The 20,662-nt window shown below is 41.3% G+C and overlaps 1 protein-coding gene across 1 annotated transcript in view; it reads right to left on the bottom strand.

Moving 5' to 3' along the window:
* The window catches only part of MOB3B (MOB kinase activator 3B), a 252,474-nt gene extending 246,682 nt beyond the window's left edge, over nucleotides 1–5,792 (bottom strand). The window contains exon 1 of the mRNA XM_075210002.1: nucleotides 5,743–5,792. The gene's annotated coding sequence lies outside the window, so the exon portion shown is untranslated. The remainder of the gene's footprint in view (nucleotides 1–5,742) is intronic.
* Nucleotides 5,793–20,662: the final 14,870 nt, after the last annotated feature.

Here is a 20,662-nt window from a genome sequence, read left to right as displayed (position 1 = left end):
GCCACCAGTCTTTCAGAGGAATAACATCAGTCCAAACAAGCAGATATCAGAATTGGTGTTTGATGTATAGATATCTTAATATTAAAGATAATAGTGAATTATTTGAAAATAACAAAGCTAAATCTAATATCTAGAGTAAAGAAATTATTTTTTTCCTCTTAAACATTGGGGTCCATTCAAGAAGTCATTTTAATCAAAAGGACCATATGAATATTACATCTCGTTTACAGGTCAAGGAATCTTCCTTGATCAAAAAGACATTATGAATTTTAGGACATCCTAAATATAATTCACCTTGACACAGAACAAATTGGAAGATATACCTAGGGAATTGCTAAATGGGTCAAAATATACTATCTAGAAAATACAATCATTAGTTGGAGGAATGATAAGACATGAAACTTCCAGAGATCATAGGAGTAAATATAACTGTACATAATATATGTGTTTTGTTATAAATGAGGGTTGTGTTTGTGTCTTAGAAATGTCTATATATTATTAGTATTGCAATCATAAGGGGAATACACTGCTATGAATTTTATATTCTATAATTTTATATTACCTATATATAAATATAGTATTAAACAAAGCAAAGCTTTGTTTCTATGACTCAAATCTATATATATATATGTGGGCTCCGAGACAGATGGCCCACGTGCATGCGGCATATTACCAGATAATCATTGAGCTGTTTCTTTATTTAACATTAAAATAGTCAAATGACACAGTTATATGTTTTTTGACAGATAACAATACACTGTTTGTTACAGGTATGTTAATATGCATTATATGCATAACATAGCACTCTATTCGGGAAGACAACTCACTGTAACATTTTACTATATTGTAATATAGATGCAGTCAAATGATGTCTCCAAGACAAAGATACATGTAACATAAAAAATACACCTAGGTATCTAACATAATATTTTACTCAATTATATTGTAGATGTATGCGTATGGATACGTCTGGAACAAATAAGTATCTTACAGATAACATAAAACTACACTTAAGTAAAAGGCATACTAAAGTACTGTATTGTATTTAGAGATGGTCACTGACCCCTGTGTTTTGGTTTTGGATTCGGTTTTGGATCTGGATTACCGTCGTGTTTTGGTTTTGGTTTTGCAAAACCGCCATTGCGTGTTTTGGTTTTGGTTTTGGTTTTGGTTGGTTTTGTTTTGCAATTTTTTATAAAAATTACATTTATTGGTGCTAAAATAACATAATTTAGGTATTATTTTGTAGCTACATTATTATTAACCTCAGTAACACTAATTTCCAGTCATTTTTTATTCAAGTTTGAACACCTCCTATGTCACAATATGATTTTCATACACTTGAAAAGAAAAATTGCTGCAGTTCTTGCCAGTGATAACAAAAAGGCCATTGTCATGCCTGGGCATAAGACCAAAAATCCACCTCTTAAGTGTGGAATTATTTTTACACGAATCCTGGCAAGAGTTGTCTATCCATTTGTAGCATTTTGAAAGCCACACTCAGTAGAGGTAGGGACCTTAACCATCTGGGATCCTCATCCATGTTTCGTCATTTTTCAGCGAGTTATTGGAAAACTGTTGGAAAAATCAGAAACTTCGGTTAAAAAAAAATTAACAACAAGCATTCCAGCATAATCTACCTCCCTTCTCTCATCTACATCCCAGCACCTGCAATCTCCCCCCCCCAACAATTGGCAGTTAAAACAATCCACTGCAAGAGGAAGCAAGAATGAAACCTGTCACCCAGTCGCAAAGCGGATCACAGACGCCCTGGGTACTATGCTAGTGTTAGATCTGTGTCCAATGTCCACTAATAATACAGTTGGTTTAAGACATTTAATTGAGGTGTTATGTCCCTGTTAGCAAATGTCATCACTATACCATTTTACTAGAAAAGCTTATTCTCTCCTGTACCGGAAAGTTCCTAAAAATGTCATTATTGGGTGACAAAATGGTATTCTACCCACTGTACACTTAACCACAGATATGTGTACAAGCATAACTGGGCAAACAAAAGATTATATGACTGTGAAAGCCCACTGGGTTGGTCTTTCGCCTTCCCCAGCATGGACAGCAGCAGCATGTACCCAGGTACATCACATTTTTGAGAAGTAGGCTACTCTGTGTATCAGCAGCTTCACTAAGAGGCATACAGCTGACAAACTGTTCCAAAAACTAAGGGATGTCATTGAAAGATGGCTAATCTTGCTTGGAGTCTCCTGAGGATATGTCATTTCTGATTACGACCCCAATATTGGTCCAGCATTACAGCGCGGTTGAATTCCATCCCTTTTTTTGTTTTGCACACACTATCAACTTGGTGTTACAGAACTTTTGAAAAATGACATGCAGGAGATGCTGTTTGTGTCCATAAACATTTAGGGTCAATTTCTGGTTTCTGCAACAGCATGTAGGAGAATGCAGCAGCTGCAAGAAGACTAGCATTTGAGGGAAATATACTTTAGTCCAGCGAAGTAGTTACCTGTGAAGAAAGTGCAGACACGGTTAGCTTGAGTCAAGTGATTGCCTTAATAATAGATTTTGAAAAGGTGCTACATAAAATTATAGTGTGCAATAAAACAAAGTAAATGTGCTAACTATATTTTAATTGTAGATTAAATACTTTATTTTCTTTGCAAGGATCCCAGACTTATCAACATCTTGTTGAGACGTCTTCTCCTTCAGTTTCTCTGGCAACTGCTTGTTGTAAAAGAAATTGCTTTCCCAAGACACCCAGTGGTGATGCAAATGAGTCCGCTCAACATTTTGATATTTACTGTGCTGTAAAAGAATTGCCCAAAAATCGTGACAGCTCTGCCCTAAAATCAACTAGTCATTCCCTTTGGAAGGCCATTATCAGCAATTACATCATACTACACAGACTTCTATGATATTGGGATGAATTAGTATTGTTGGAGGAAGATTATCACTAAACCCTGCCACCTCTCCAGTTTCGCAGTGAGCTATGGTACAATAAAATGTAACTGCAGATTTAGACCAAGACTGTCAGCCCTATTATTTCTATTTCAGCAATTACAATTAGCAATGGAGCAATGGAGCTCTTCTCTTTGGGTGTTACCTATATAACACAGCACAATTTGCCTGCAAATTCTACAGACAAGCCTGCTTGTCTTCCTCTCCATCAATGACTCTTAGCAATTGAGCACTCGTCTTTGGGTGTATATTACACCCAAACATTATTAGTGAAAATTATGAAAAATACAGTTTAATCCCTGATAGGCCCTCCACCATCCTTTGCATGACAGATATGACTTTTGACAGCCAGAAATATTAATGCACAATTAGGGAGGACACCCCAAAAGCACTGAGGAGTGCTAAAAATTATTTAGTATATACTGCTGACAGATATGACTTTTGACAGCCAGAAATATTAATGCACAATTAGGGAGGACACCCCAAAAGCACTGAGCAGTGCTAAAAATTAGTTGGTAGATACTGCTGACAGATATGACTTTTGACAGCCAGAAATATTAATGCACAATTAGGGAGGACACCCCAAAAGCACTGAGGAGTGCTAAAAATTATATAGTAGATACTGCTGACAGATATGACTTTTGACAGCCAGAAATATTAATGCACAATTAGGGAGGACACCCCAAAAGCACTGAGGAGTGCTAAAAATTAGTTGGTAGATACTGCTGACAGATATGACTTTTGACAGCCAGAAATATTAATGCACAATTAGGGAGGACACCCCAAAAGCACTGAGGAGTGCTAAAAATTATTTAGTAGATACTGCTGACAGTTATGACTTTTGACAGCCAGAAATATTAATGCACAATTAGGGAGGACACCCCAAAAGCACTGAGGAGTGCTAAAAATTATTTAGTAGATACTGCTGACAGTTATGACTTTTGACAGCCAGAAATATTAATGCACAATTAGGGAGGACACCCCAGAAGCACTGAGGAGTGCTAAAAATTATTTAGTAGATACTGCTGACAGTTATGACTTTTGACAGCCAGAAATATTAATGCACAATTAGGGAGGACACCCCAAAAGCACTGAGGAGTGCTAAAAATTATTTAGTAGATACTGCTGACAGATATGACTTTTGACAGCCAGAAATATTAATGCACAATTAGGGAGGACACCCCAAAAGCACTGAGGAGTGCTAAAAATTATTTGGTAGATACTGCTGACAGATATGACTTTTGACAGCCAGAAATATTTATGCACAATTATGGGGGACACCCCAAAAGCGCTGGGGAGTGCCAAATATTAAGAAAAAATAATAAACCTCTATCCTCCTCTCTGCACTAGCGATTTTGGTTAGAGCAATTGCAAGAACAATATTGTATTCTCTGTCCCTGCTCTAATCAGCCTATGACTACACCCTGCTCTCTCCCTCTGTCAAATGGCGATGGATTGCTGTGGAGGCGTGTATTTATAAAGTTGAAGTATCGCGTGAACCGAGCCCCGAGATCCGACGACGTCACGATGACGTTCGGCCTCGATTTGGATTCGGAACGGGCGGGAGAGTACCGAGCTGCTCAGCTCGGTACTCGGATACCCAAAGTTCGGGTGGGTTCGGTTCTCGGAGAACCGGACCCGCCCATCTCTAATTGTATTATAGATGCTGGTGTATGAATGCAGCTGTAGCAAACTGCAACAATTATCATCATCAAAATGTTCCCAAAGCTGTTTGAAAATCATCTTTGAACTGAATTGACCGGGAGAAGCCTTCACCGCTAAACACAAGCATGATAAAACCAATTGTATTTGGCGTAGTGTCAAATACTTGTCTGACTCCATTCAATGTCACTTAACTATTAGGCACAGTTAATATTAAAAAATGCATAATAGTCTTAATATAACACAACTCTCAGGTAGATAAAATACTTTAATATAGCAATACATTTTATTGTAGATGCTGGCATATGGATACATTCCGTGCAAAGACTACACTTGGGTAGGTAATATAATACTGTAATATTGTACTGTATTGTATTGTGGATACTGGGATATGCATGCAGTTATTGGTACAATACTGCTTTTGGTTGTTGAGGGAGACTGTATGTACTGCCAACATGGGCTCCTTTACCTAGTAAACCTAGAAGTAGAGTTATACTTATCTGTCCAAAGCCATGGAGAGCTGCTTGTATCTAGTTGTCATGGTAGTGCTGTATAGGAGCCAGGGTCCGTAGATGGGGGATGAGGGAGCTTGGTGGTAGTATGCGGATCCAGGAGAGAAGTGCTAGGCGGTATTGAAGATAATCTTGTTCATTGTAGAATGAGTGCTTGGCTAGTTAAGGTTTTTGGATCTATCCATACTGTGTATTAAGTGGTATTAGTAATAAAAGAGAAGGGTGCATATGACAAAGATGGAAAAGGCATTTAATGGTGAATAGTAATATACAGGGCTGCCAAGAGGAATTCAGGGCCCTAGTACAACAAATTTATGGAGCCCCCGTTATAGTCGAGCATGCAAAAATTTTTTTCGGAGGTGTTGACATGCATTTCGGGGCGTGGCAAATGCGCCATTGGGGCGTGGCTAACATCAAAATCACTAGGCTCTCAATTCGCCGGAGCGTCACATATGTCCAAGCACTTCTGACTTTCAGGACATCTAGCACCACAGTGTAGAATACAAAGAATGCAATGTGTACACAAACAGTTCAGTCTTGGCCTGCACCTCACATTGGGCACAACACTCACCAAAAATTGGTATTGTCCCTACTAGAATCACAACATTTCACACACTGTGTTGCTCTCTCCTACCTGTTCTTCTTACTTTCTCCACCTGTGGCTGCTGGTTTCTTTTGTTGCGGCTTGTCTGGATCCTGGAATGTTGAAGGACCTATTTGGATAAAAAAATGGCTACATTTAGAAAATTACAGCCAGCCCCGGCGTTAAATCAATAGCACCCACGATTAATAATTAGGCCTTCCTCTAGCCCCAACATTAAAATAATAGTATTCACATTTAGTAAATAAACCTATACCCTTCCTGCAAACAGCAATACCTATTTCCCGCAATCATCACTGCCATTAAATAACTCATAGTCACATTTAATAAATAGACCTCATTCTCCCTAAACTTACCCCCATATTCAATAGCCCCCAAACCACCCCATCTTAAATTAATAGTCCCCACTATTAAATTGCCTCACCATCACCCTACAAACAAAATAGCACCAATTAATTAGCCACCACCTACCTCACACACACTACATTGCAACAAGTCCCCTGTGCCATCACACACACAATACACTGCGCCCTCCATGCTGCTTTCCTCCCTTTTTATTCACTCAGTGCTTCTCTCCCCTTTTTTTTTTTACTCTCAGCCTCTTGCCCCCGTTTTTTTACTCTCTCTTTTTTACACAATGAACAGACAGAAATTATTACATAGGAGGGAAGGGGATAGACCAGGAAGTATATCAGCGTGAAGGTAGCAAGTGTCAAGGAGCTTGTGCAAAACTAACAGGGTCCAAGGTAATGAAGGAGGCATTTTAGGATGCAAAATGTTTTTGATTTGAGGAGCTGGCCATAATGAGACATTCCTAGATGACTGTGAGCTAGGTACAGCACCATGTCTTATATTGTGCTCACATTTGCATTCCACAATAATTGGGCTTAGGCTAACACTTTCATTGTGGTATCTTTCAAACCAGCCAAGTGCACTTTATACAGAAAAGAGCATTTATTGGCACAATTATCATCACCATTTATTTATATATATAGCGCCACTGATTCCGCAGCGCTGTACAGAGAAGTCATTCACAACAGTCCCTGCCCCATTGGGGCTTACAGTCTAAATTCCCTAACACACACAGACAGAGAGAGAGAGACTAGGGTCAATTTTTTTTTTTTTTTTGATAGCAGCCAATTAGCCTACCAGTATGTTTTTGGAGTGTGGGAGGAAACCGGAACACCCGGAGGAAACCCACGCAAACACAGGGAGAATATACAAACTCCACACAGATAAGGCTATGATCGGGAATTGAACGCATGACCCAAGCGCTGTGAGGCAGAAGTGCTAACCACTGAGCCACCGTGCTGTAAAATACAAAGGTTACTTATTAAATAATACAGGCCTAATATCCTGTCATTCTAATGAGTTATGATACATAAATGTGACTCCAATGAGGACTAGTTTAAAAGAAAAAGTAGAAATTTTAATTAACTGAGAGAGTCGTCCACAAGTGATAATTGGCAAGACTTTAAAATTATTTTTTTTAGGTTTGGACAATGAACATTTCATCTGGGACACAATCCCACAGAGTAAATGTGCTGGGCATCTGCATAACTTTACAGTTAATACATTACATTTCTGGTTTCTGATCTTCCCTTTTCTTTCTGTTTTCCTCCCCTTGACTCTCCGTTTCTTTTCTTACCTTTTGTCAGCTTCTTTCTTTTCTTCTCTTCTCTTCTGTCTTCTCTTCTTTCTTCTGGCTTGGTCTTGTCCGGCGTTCCTCACTGACTGACGGGCGTGACTTGATGACGTCACGCCCGGCAGTCAGTGTGAATGGAGCAGAGAAGAGAGGAGGGACGCGGCGCCGCGGGCACGTGACTATGATTATTTTTTTTGCCCCAGCTCCCCCCACCAACGAGCTTGATAAAATACAAACGCAAGATGAAAAAATAAATAAATAAATAAATAAATAAAAATCTGCAGCGAGGGCCCGGGTAAAATGTACCCCCCCCTCTCGGCGGCCCTGGTAATATAGGTAGATTGGACAGGGCCAAGTGAAGTGGCAGTTGTTATAAATTATCAAAAGGATAACCATACAGCAGAGAAACATAAAATAAAGTGCATGCAATAGCTCAAGGTTTATAAAGTACTAGCTAAAGTAACCGGCGTTGCCCGGGTATAAATCTTCAAGTTATTAAGTTACTTGCCAAATCTTTATAAATCAATCTTCAAATCATTCCAGGGGTATCATGTATCATGTATCATGGTCCGGTTTTTTCAAGTCGCTGGAAATCGGCGAGTTTACAGCTAAAATTTAAAGCGGTGCTGGCTTGTAAAGGCAAACTTGCCTTTACAGAGGGAGATCCAAAAGAGTAGTCAGGCAGAACCAGGTCAGAATCCAAGCAGTCAGGTATACACAGAGAACAGGCAAAGTGCCTGTTTGAGTCTATGGACCTAGATACTCTGGCACCCTAGTCTGGTTTAAACACATAATGGCAGCCTGTCATTGGTGGATGTGGGATCAGTGGTTAGCTGTTCTGACCACCGACTGGAAGCACTGCTGGCATCTCCGTTGCCCAGCAACAGAGACGCGATGTTCGGGCGCATGCGCCCAAACTTCTGTCTGGGCGCATGCGCCCAAACTTCTGTCCGGGTGTCACTCACCGGACTGTTAGTGCCTCTAGTTTGGGACATGGGTCTCTCTCGCTCCTGCCGGCGCCTCTCCTGAGCCACGGCCGTCCGCCATCTTAACTAAGATTGCGCATGTGCAGAAAACCCTGAATTGTTAAAACCTCGCCTCTAGTCTCATTGGTTAATTAATCACCTCTCAGTACTTAAGGCACCTGTTGCCCTATTACCTTTGCCTGTTCTTGGTTCTCATTCCCTTGAGACTCTGAGGTGTTTCCTGTTTCTGCTCGTGTTATCCGTTTGCTGTGGACAAGTCTCCTCTTCACATCAGTAGTAGAACTTACCCGCTGCAGACTACTCTCGCTACTCCGTTACATGCCTGCACCTGGACAAGTGTCTCCTCTATACATCAGTGGTAAAACTTGCCAATTGCAGACCACTCACGTTACTCCGTTACATGCCTGCACCTGGACAAGTCCTCTCTTTACATCAGTGGTACAACTTGCCAATTGCAGACCACTCACGTTATCTAGTTACATGCCAGCGCTAGGACAAGTCTTCTCTACACATCTGTGGTGAAACCTACCAGCTGTAGACCACTCATGTCTCCTTGTGATATAGCTACTACTCAGTATGGTACCAATGAGCTGGACTAAAGTCTACAAGTGCCTCTGTATTATAGCTGCAAGTCGCTGACTCTTCTACTGCATTGTTGATTGGTCTTTGCCTAACGTTATCCAGTTATCAAGTACTGGTCTGTAATATGCTACCTGCGTGCTAAGGCACTTGGACTCTTTCCTCATTGTATCCTGCTTACTAATCTGCTGTACCATCACAGTTCCACGGTGCCAAGACTCAGCATTTATACTATTGACATTCCTTTCCTCTATTCTATCGTATGGTTCCACTGATTCACCACACTACCCAGAGGTCCGCACCTCTGGTAAGTGTAGCTACACCTGGTGAATTCTGGGTAAAACTCCTAGTGCCCGTGACAGTAAGAACAGGCCATGACAGACCCAGGATCGGAACCAGCAGCTAAGGATATGCTGCAGTACCTGGTTACTCGGGTTGAACAACAAGATGTTTGTCAGCAACAATTATTTCAATGTTTGCAGTCTCTAGTCTCTCGGGGAGATCCTGTGCAAAATGAATCTTCTACAAATAATCCCCCGGAGTCTTCTTCTCTCTCAGTGCCATCCCAGCTGTTTATTGCTTCTACTCTACACCTGCCTACTCCTTCAAAATTTGATGGAGATCCAAAAGCTTGTAGGGGCTTTCTCAATCAGTGCTCTATTCATTTTGAGCTCCAACCTCAAAATTTCCCTACTCAACGCTCTAAAGTGGCCTATTTAATCTCTCTGTTTTCCGGACAGGCTCTAGCATGGGCCTCTCCTTTGTGGGAAAGAAATGACCCCCTGCTGGAGGATAGTGCCATGTTCATTTCAACTTTCTGAAGAATTTTTGATGATCCTGGTCGTGTTATTTCTGATGCCTCTAGTATTCTTCGATTATGCCAAGGATTCCGTTCAGTAGCACAGTACGTAATTCAATTTCGCACACTTGCCTCTGAACTCCAATGGAATAGTGAGGCATTGATAGATGCCTTTTGGCAAGGTCTTGCTGACAAGAATAAAGACGTGCTGGCCTCCCAAGAGTTACCATCTTCCTTGGATGCTTTGATATCTTTGTGCAACAGAGTGGACATGAGATTCCGAGAAAGAAATTCCGAAAAGGAGTCTTCACCTAAAGTATCGGGTCGCCTGGCTTCTCGATTTCGTCATTCCTCACCTTCAGTTGAACCCATGGAGGTGGGACGTTCTAGATTGACTTCAGAAGAGAGGGAACGACGGTTGAAGAATAAGCTCTGTATTTATTGTGCTGATGCTAATCACTTGCTGAACTCATGTCCTAAGTCGGGAAACGCGAGGCCCTAACCTGTTCTGGAGAGGTAAGGTTGGGGTCCCTGGAATCCTCTCCACGTCTTATGAATTCTAAAGTTTGCTCGTTTGCTGTTACGGCCATAGATGGTCCACGAATTATCAATGGAACTATTACTCAACGTACCATTCCTTTAACCCTTCAAATCGGGGCTTTACATCAAGAGCAAATCTCTTTTTTAGTTCTCCCGGTTACCACTAGTCCTATTGTACTTGGCTTTCCGTGGCTTCAACTCCATTCTCCACAGATTGACTGGAATGTTCCGCAAGTCATTTCCTGGGGTTCGGATTGTCATCATAGATGTTTGACTCAAGTGGTTCCAGTGAAAATAAATAAATCCTCTATAACACCTTGTCCACCTGGTCTTCCTCCACAGTATACTTACTTTGCTGATGTATTTGATAAAGCCCAGTCAGAACATCTTCCGCCTCATCGGGCTTGGGATTGTCCAATAGATTTACAACCAGGCAAAAATCCTCCTAGGGGTCGTGTTTACCCCCTCGCGTTACCAGAGACCCAGGCGATGTCTGACTATGTCAAGGAAAATCTCCATCATGGGTTTATTCGACCGTCCATTTCTCCAGCTGGAGCAGGTTTCTTTTTTGTTAAGAAGAAGGACGGGTCTTTGAGACCCTGTATAGATTATCGAGGTCTTAATGCCATAACCATCAAAAATCGTTACCCCATTCCGATAATTACTGAACTTTTTGATCGCATTAAGGGAGCTCGGATATTCACTAAACTGGATCTTCGTGGTGCTTATAACTTAATTCGGATCAAGGCCGGAGATGAATGGAAGACAGCTTTTAACACCAGGGATGGACACTATGAATATCTTGTCATGCCCTTTGGGTTGTGTAACGCCTCAGCTGTCTTCCAGGGGTTTGTGAATGAGATTTTCCGGGACTTGTTGTATGTTTGTGTCGTTGTCTATCTAGACGACATATTGATATTTTCTCAAGATCTTTCATCCCATCGATTACATGTGGCAGAGGTCCTTTCTAGACTCCGGAAAAATTTGCTATTCTGTAAACTGGAGAAATGCTCCTTTGAATTATCTCAGATTCCCTTCCTGGGATATATTGTGTCTGGAGTAGGTCTGGAAATGGATCCGGAGAAAGTAAATGCAGTGTTACATTGGCCCCAGCCAACTACTCTCAGAGCTATTCAACGCTTTTTAGGATTTGCTAACTATTGTCGACATTTTATTCAAGGTTTCTCCTCCATTGTCTCTTCTATTGTGGCTCTTACCACATAAAAAAGCGGATGCATTGTCTCGGGCGGTGGCTCCTTCCTCTGATATTGAAGATTGTTTTGATCGTCCCATACTGGATCCTAAATGTGTGAGTTTAGCTGCTTCTACCAATGTTCTACTGTTTGGGAAGGGTGCTAATACCAAGCAATGGTCTCCTGAGGCTCTTCAAGCATTTCAGTTCCTCAAGAGGGCGTTTTCAACCGCGCCTATTCTTCGACAACCTGATGTGACCCTTCCTTTTTTTCCTTGAGGTAGATGCCTCTAATGTTGGACTAGGAGCCATTCTATCTCAGAAATCTGAACAAAAGAAATTCCATCCTTGTGCTTCTACTCTCGAAATGTATTACCTGCTGAGAAGAATTATACTATCTGAGATAAGGAGCTATTAGCCATAAAGGTGGCTTTGGAGGAGTGGAGATACCTACTATAGGGTGCTCGTCACCCTGTAACTATTTTTACTGACCATAAAAATCTCTATCTACAGTCAGCTCAATGTATGAACCCCCGACAAGCAAGATAGTCACTTTTTTTCTCTCGCTTTGACTTAATTATAAATTTCAAACCGGCTTCTAAGAATAAAAAAGCGGATACATTGTCTCGGGCGGTGGCTCCTTCCTCTGATATTGAAGATTGTTTTGATCGTCCCATACTGGATCCTAAATGTGTGAGTTTAGCTGCTTCTTCTACCAATGTTCTACTGTTTGGGAAAACATTTGTACCACCACTTCTTCATAAAAAGATTTTGTCATGGTATCATTCCTCTCGTTTTGCTGGGCATTCTGGAGAACGAAAAACATTAGAGATTCTCTCTCGAAGTTACTGGTGGCCCTCTATTAGGAAAGATGTCAAGGAGTTTGTGGCTGCTTGTGATGTTTGTTCCCAATTTAAAGTTTCCCGCAGAACACCGGCGGGCCTACTTCAACCACTACCCATTCCTTCCAAACCATGGACCCATATAAGTATGGATTTTGTTACTGATCTTCCTCTCAGCAAGAGATGCAATACCATTTGGGTAGTGGTAGATATGTTCTCCAAGATGGCTCATTTCGTCCCTTTGATAGGATTACCTTCTTCTTCTACATTGGCTGACCATTTCATCAAGGAAATATTTCGAATTCATGGATGTCCATCTGAAATCATTTCGGACAGAGGAGTGCAGTTTGTTTCCAGATTTTGGCGAGCCCTTTGCAAAACCTTGGGTATCCAATTGTCACTATCATCGTCATACCATCCTCAATCAAATGGACAGACCGAGAGAGTCAATCAAGATCTAGAGACTTTCATAAGAATTTTTTCTTCAGCCAACCAAGACAATTGGGTAGACTTGCTTCCATGGGCAGAATTCGCCCATAATAATATGTATCATGAGTCATCTTCTAAAACATCATTTTTTGTTGTATACGGTCACCATCCGTCTCTCCCAGAATTTCCTGCCCTCCCTCCCACCCAAGTTCCTGCTGTGGAGGGTTTATGTCAAAAGTTTAAATCCATTTGGGCTCAGGTGAAATTCTCTTTGAAAAAGGCATCTTCAAGATATAAATTTTTTGCTGATAAAAAGAGGCCAGCAATTTCAGCACTTGGAGATTGTGTATGGCTTTCTACCAAGAATATTCGACTGAAAGTTCCTTCCATGATGTTTGCTCCATGTTTTATTGGTCCTTATAAAATCATTCAAGTGATAAATCCTGTTTGTTTTAAGTTGGCTTTACCTAAGAACCTTCGTATCTCCAATTCCTTCCACGCTTCATTACTCAAACCTCTCATCATCAACCGATTTTGTGTTCCTTCTTCAGTATCTCGCCCAGTTCAAGCTCAACAAGAGGAGGAGTTTGAGATTACTCATATACTTGATGCTAAAATCTCTAGGGGAGTCCTTCGCTTCTTAGTGCATTGGAAAGGTTTTGGTCCAGAGGAGCGCTCTTGGATCCGTGCAGATGATCTTAATGCTCCAGCTCTTCTGAAAAAGTTTTATTCCAAATATCTGGGCAAACCTGGTTCTAAGTGTTCTGTGCCCACCTTTAAAAGGGGGGTACTGTCACTCACCGGACTGTTAGTGCCTCTAGTTTGGGACATGGGTCTCTCTCGCTCATGCCGGAGCCTCTCCTGAGCCGCGGCCGTCCGCTCTCTTGACTAAGATTGCGCATGTGCAGAAACCCTGAACTGTTAAAACCTCGCCTCTAGTCTCATTGGTTAATTAATCACCTCTCAGTACTTAAGGCACCTGTTGCCCTATTACCTTTGCCTGTTCTTGGTTATCATTCCCTTGAGACTCTGAGGTGTTTCCTGTTTCTGCTCGTGTTATCCGTTTGCTGTGGACAAGTCTCCTCTTCACATCAGTAGTAGAACTTACCCGCTGCAGACTACTCTCACTACTCCGTTATATGCCTGCACCTGCACAAGTCTCCTCTATACATCAGTGGTAAAACTTGCCAATTGCAGACCACTCACGCTACTCCGTTACATGCCTGCACCTGGACAAGTCTCCTCTATACATCAGTGGTAAAACTTGCCAATTGCAGACCACTCACTTTATCCGGTTACATGCCTGCGCTAGGACAAGGCTTCTCTACACATCAGTGGTAAAACTTGCCAATCGTAGACCACTCATGTCTTCTTGTGATATAGCTATTACTCAGTATGGTACCTATGAGCTGGACTAAAGTCTACAAGTGCCTCTGTATTATAGCTGCAAGTCGCTGACTCTTCTACTGCATTGTTGATTGGTCTTTGCCTAACGTTATCCAGTTATCAAGTACTGGTCTGCTATATGCTACCTGCGTGCTAAGGCACTTGGACTCTTTCCTCATTGTATCCAGCTTACTAATCTGCTGTACCATCACAGTTCCACAGTGCCAAGACTCAGCATTTATACTATTGACATTCATTTCCTCTATTCTATCGTATGGTTCCACTGATTCACCACACTACCCAGAGGTCCGCACCTCTGGTAAGTGTGGCTACACCTGGTGAATTCTGGGTAAAACTCCTAGTGCCTGTGACACCGGGAACCGTAAGTAGTGTCCCGTTGCTTGGCAACGGTATGCCTGGAGAGCATTGAAGGTGATTGTCCCCGGCACCTAGCGTGTGTGCTTTATAAAGACTTCAGCGAGCTTGGAAGCAGATAGAAGCCCTTTTAATGGAACGAATTGGCCATCTTCGAAAATCTGTCTATTACCCAAACAGTATTGAAACCCTTGCTTGGAGGTAAGTCGGTAATGAAGTCCATGGAAAGACTCACCGAAGGACGCTCAGGAACTGGTAGAGGTAAAAGCAAACCTGACGGAGGATGCCTAGGAATCTTGTTTTGGGCACATATTTCACTCTTTAAGATCAGTCTGGAGAGTAGGCCACCAATAGCGTTGGGACAAAAGAGAGGACTTCTTGAACCCAGCATGGCCAGCAAATTTATTAGCATGGGCCCAGCAGAGGACAAAGGTGAGGTTTCAGGTAAGAGCACCCAGCTGGAGGTGTTCTGGAAGTACAGGTTAGAGCAATAATATTGGAAGGATTGAGAATGTGAGGAGGTTCAGATGAGTGAGCAACATCAAATTCATCAAATGACCAACAAAGGGCATCCACTCGAGAATTCGGAGTACCAGAGCGAAAGGTGAGTTTTAGGTTAAAACGAGCAAAGAAAGAAGACCACCTTACCTGACAGAGATTCAGGCAGCGAGCGTCCAGGATATAGATTAATTTTTTGTGGTCAGTGAAGACCATAACCTGGTGTAGGGCTCCTTCAAGGAGGCGGCGCCATTCTTCTAAAACTAATTTGAAGGAAAGTAGTTCTTTATCACCGATCCCGTAGTTGCGTTCTGAGGTGGAGAATTTTTTAGAAAAGAATCCACAAGGATGAAGAATACTAGAGGACGATTCCTGTGAAAAGACAGCTCCGACCCCAACTGACGAGGCATCTACCTCTAGAAAGGAGAAAAATGCTGAGATGGAGGAGACCACACCTTAGGGTTCGCTGATCTTTGGGTGAAAGCTGTGATGGGAACAATAAGTGTGGAAAACTGATTAATTGCCTATAATAATTGGTGAACCCAATAAAATGTTGAACAGCTTTCAGACTCAGCGGTTGAGGCCAATTGGTAATAGTAGAAACCTTTTCCGGGTCCATCTGCAATACAGAACCAGAGACTATGTATCCTAGGAAAGGCATCTGAGGTACCTCAAAAATACATTTCTCGAGCTGATATTTGGAGTTGCGATGCCAAGGTGGCAGGGATGAAAATTCCGGCAGTACCGGAGTCCACGAAGGCAGAGGTCACTAGGGGGCCACTAGGATTGTCCAAAGAGATGGCATCAGGACATCTGGTTTCAAGATTGAATAGGGTGTGGAAAGTCTGACTCCAAGAACAGCCTCCCTGTCACCGACTAGGAGGGAGCGTTTCCCGACTGATTAGGACAGGAGACCAGCAGATGACCAGCCTCACCACAATATAGACAGAGATTCTGTTTTAACCTTCTTTCCCTTTCTTCAGGGGACAGTCGAGATCGTCCAATCTGCAAGTGTTCATCCAAAGGAACTGGGCTTGATTTCTGGAAATGAGGAGCGAGGCGGGGTACAAAACATCTGGCAGAAGATCTCTCTTGGGTACGTTCCCTGAAGATCAACCCTGTTACATAAGGAAATAAGGGAATAAAGATCCGCAGGAAGTTCACGGGACACTAACTCGTCTTTAATGTGATCAGAAAGTCTCTGCCAGAAAGTTGCCACGAGTGCCTCCTCATTCCACTTGAGCTCGAAAGCCAGGGTACGGAACTGAACCGCATATTGTCCGACAGTTTGGGAACCATGGTTGGAGGCTGCGAATGAAACCTGTTCCGGTACATCAAATATCTCTTGAAACGCTGTGATGAAATAAGAGATGTTCTGTAGAAGGGGATCATCACGTTCCCATAGGGGTGAGGTCCATGCCAGGGCTTGTCCAGAAAGATGATGAATGGATCCTTTCCTTCAAAAAGTTCTAAGGTAGCTGAGTTACATTCAAAATTAATTTAGCATTGATTTAAAAATCGCCGGCATCTCTTAGGGTCTCCATCAAATTTTTCTGGACTCAGCAGCATCAAAGAGGAGGATGCGATTGTCGCAGGAGAAAAAGTAGGAGGACTGGTTCCGGAAGAGGTAACAACAGTGACCTGAGCAACAGACAAGGACCCTTGGAGTGAGTCCAGATAAAAGGCTATTCCCTGAATACATTGAAGTAAATGGGCCTGCTCGGTATCATGTTGTTCGACCATATGAGCCAGGTGGAACAGTAAGTCACGGGCTGATTGTTCACTGCAGCCTTCAGAGGTCATGGCCAGAGTATACTGTCATGCACAGACTTGGTCTTAAGGTCTTAAGTGTCGGTATTGGTGCTGCTAAGCTAGGAGGCGTGGAGTCTAAACACGCCTCAGGTCTTCGTCAAGGACCTCCGCAAGGGGGTTTGCTGTAGAGATGTGCAGGTTGTGTCCCTCCCAGTTAGCTACCAGTAAGGTGAAGTGAACTTGCGTAGTTGTGCAGTTCAAAGGTAAATCGTGTGGGCAATACAGGTACTGAAGGAGTAGGCAGGAGCAGAATCCGAAAGCCAAATGGTCAAAACATGGAAATCAGAATGGGTCCAGAGTGAGATCCAAAAGATTAGTCAGGCAGAACTTGGTCAGAATCCAAGCAGTCAGGTATACACAGAGAACAGGCAGAGTGCTAGAGTCTAGAAACCTAGATACTCTGGCACCCTAGTGGTGGCAAAGTCTGGTTTAAATACATAATGGCAGCCTGTCATTGGTGGACGTGGAATCGGCAGTCAGCTGTTCTGACCACCAGGAAGCGCTGCCAGCGTCTCCGTTGCCTAGCTACGGAGTGGCGTTGTTCAGGTGCTTGCACCCGAATTTCCAGTCCGTAACCGAAAGTAACGTCCTGTTGCTTGTACGCCCGGGGAGCAGAGAAAGTGACCATCTCCGGCACCTAGTGTGTGTGTGGGGACGGCACCTGACACCCTGCTTTACTAGCCAGTGTTACAGTACTGGTGCTTGTTATTCATATGTTGACCATTTTTTGTATAACTTTGCGCAATAGCATTATAATATCACATTACAAAATTGTAAATCAGAAACAGCATGAAGATTATATATATATGATCTATTATATAGATACATGTATACACACACACACGCACCATTTTCCTTCCTTAAAAAAAGTATTGAGAAGACTGTCATGGTTTCTCTCCTCCCTCACTATGGCAGGGTACTGGCTTTTATCTGAGGAGAACTGTGAACTAAATACATTTACATATCAAAACAAGTGGCCTCCAATCAGGTACATCAGCCCATCCCACAGAAGTTTTGTAATTAACTTCTGAAGAAAAAAGTGGCCTTTTGGATCAGACTGCTCACACAGACAGACACACAAGATTTATCTCTCCATTTTGGAAACAGACACAAGGATTTTGCTATATGAGCCCATTTTCGGGCGTTGGTAACATTTTGAACATGAGGGAATACAAAATGGTTAAATATATTTACATAGTATATAATGTGTTTTATTGTAATATAGAATGTTACTATTGTCATAGAAATAGCTATTGTTATTGTAGTAAATGTTAATGTGCTTAAGAAGTAATGGAGTTTAAGGTTTTGAAATTTGTAATATCTTAGGAGTTGATTTGTACCATACAATAGATCTCATGTCCCTGCTGGATATGGCAGCAAGATGATATTTAGAGTACAAAAATTTCTTTGTTATAAATAGCTGAAAGAGCCACAGGACATGTGCTATAGCTTTTAAGAAGTGTTCATTTGTAAGTGTGTTATTTAGGAAGATATATTTTAAATAAGATAAGTTAGTTTAATGATAAGTTAGTTTGATTGTATACAATGAAATGCATTGTATGTTAACTGTGCCTATGGTTGTGTAGTCTGCCCTGCTGGGTCTCATCCCCTCCTCCATGCGTCTGTAATGGCTACTAGTTAAACAGATGTATGATAAGCTGTAAAAACTTATTTGGTTGCACATAGTTTGAATTGAAATTAGGGAATGTTGCTGGGAAGTTTGTAGATATTCCCTCCCTGTGAGACCAAGGGGAAATTAGTAGACAATGCTAGATAAAGATATATACACTGGATGTGTAGTTAAAATCTGTTACTGTGGCTATGAAGATTGCATTGTTAGAAACCTAAAATATTCAGAGTGTTATACATAAATTCAACAGAAAGTAACAATCAGTCATTAGATATACTACATTTCGTCACACTCATAATTCTTACACATAAATAAATTCTGATATGTGCACTGATCTATAAACTTATCTAGGGCATTAAAAGATTCCAAGTTAATACAATTTTTATTTGTTCGGTAAAATTCTTGCGAAAGTCTTCTTTCACATCATTTAATTCCCCGTATTATATCCTCATCAGGGAATATATAATATTGGTATATCTAAATATTCAATGAAGTAGTCTATCCAATCTTTACAATAGCTGTTTCAACAAAATCCAATAGTTTCTTGTATAAGGTGGACCCAATTGGATCCTTGCATATGTTAGCTTTCCTGAGCAGATTAATATAATCACAGTGAGACTCAGAAGTCAGTATTGAGTGAGAAATCAACACAGAAATAAGCTGTGAGCCTACCCATAAATCCAAACATAGCAAATGAGTCACAAATGCATCATGTGAAGATTAAAGTAGAGGCAAATTATTACTGTGGGGTGAAACTGAGGTTTTAGCATATAATGCATAGAAAGACCATATATATAGATTCAGCAGTCCTTTTAATCCATAGCACACCTCTGTGATCTCGCCTCTCTGTCCTCCCACACACTTGCTTTCCTGAGCTCCTATCTCTCAGTGCACGCTGATCGCACTGCATACTGTCATTCCCGACAGCCTGATCTTGGTTTAACATAGTTGTTGTTTTCACCAAACTGTGAGGATTGGATATTCAAATGGGGAAGTTAGTGATAGCAAAGACTACTTTCCTTACTGACGCGTTTCATCACATCCCAGTGATTTCTTCAGAGGACCGATCATTAGTGACAGCTATGTCTGATAGTGGGCGTCTTTTAAGTATTTGCCCTCCATATTAATTGCTTAATTAACTATCAGCTTTATAAAGCAGCACACATTTTTCTTTTATCAGCTCTCACCCTGTGAAACCATTTCTCCAAAAGACTTGTGGAACAGTAATCAATCATACAAATACTGGTGCTACCATATCTACAAAAAAACTTTTGATCTTTTAACATCTTTCCACGAACTTATATATATCAAAATGAATAAAGAGAAAGAATTTCATTTGGTTTAATTGACACAGATATTTCTTCTCTACTTTTATGTATTTTATTTTTTCATTTTATGTTATAATTTATTTTTCTCTTTTTATTTCTATTACTAATCAATTGCTTTATATATTCAGTATCACGGTAAATTGAGAACAGACCAATGGATGTGTATACTGTCACTTTCAAACATTTTCAGTTCAGACACACGCCAAAAATCTCAATCAGTATTCAAACATAGAACACTAATTAAACAAACTGAGACAAATTATCTTAGCAATAGAGAATTAAGCCTATATAGATCTGAAATAAATTAACACAATGTAATCTCCAGAAGACACTGAAAACCAAAAACCAATGAAAAAAATTCTTAAAAAAATTAAAATAACATACCAAAAAATACTAAAACAATAGGAATAAGCAAAAATGTATCTCTTTTCGATCTTATATCTGATCTGTTGATGTCATAACTTTACTAGAAGAATACCCCACATTCAATTTGATTCTTGACTAATCACAATTGTGACAGGATGGACCGTCTATGCCACCCTTTCTGTTGTTGCTGGGAACTGGACTTACTTTGCCACCGTCCCCTTTCCTTATCCCAAATACGCCCCTTCTGTCGCAATAGGAGGAGCCTGCTGCCACCACTACGCTCCTACATTGGCACCAAGAACCTCTCCCTTCTGGATAACTCTCGCTGCTAGATTACCCCCTTGCTGGTATACCTGGGTGCGTATATCTGACCTCTTGCCTTCAAATCAGCGGGTAAAACGTCGGTACTGGAATGCTGGGTCCACCTCAGAACAACCGGAGAACGGAATAAATTTGGGTCTAATCTGCAGGTCACAGGAATTTACAGCAGGGTAAGCAGTAGTCAAAGCAAGTTCTTGAAGCAAAATTATGTTTTATTAGCTCAAG

Source organism: Mixophyes fleayi, chromosome 1 (assembly GCF_038048845.1).
Source record: "Mixophyes fleayi isolate aMixFle1 chromosome 1, aMixFle1.hap1, whole genome shotgun sequence".
Taxonomy (NCBI): Eukaryota; Metazoa; Chordata; class Amphibia; order Anura; family Limnodynastidae; genus Mixophyes; species Mixophyes fleayi.
This window is presented reverse-complemented; position numbering and strand designations above follow the sequence as displayed.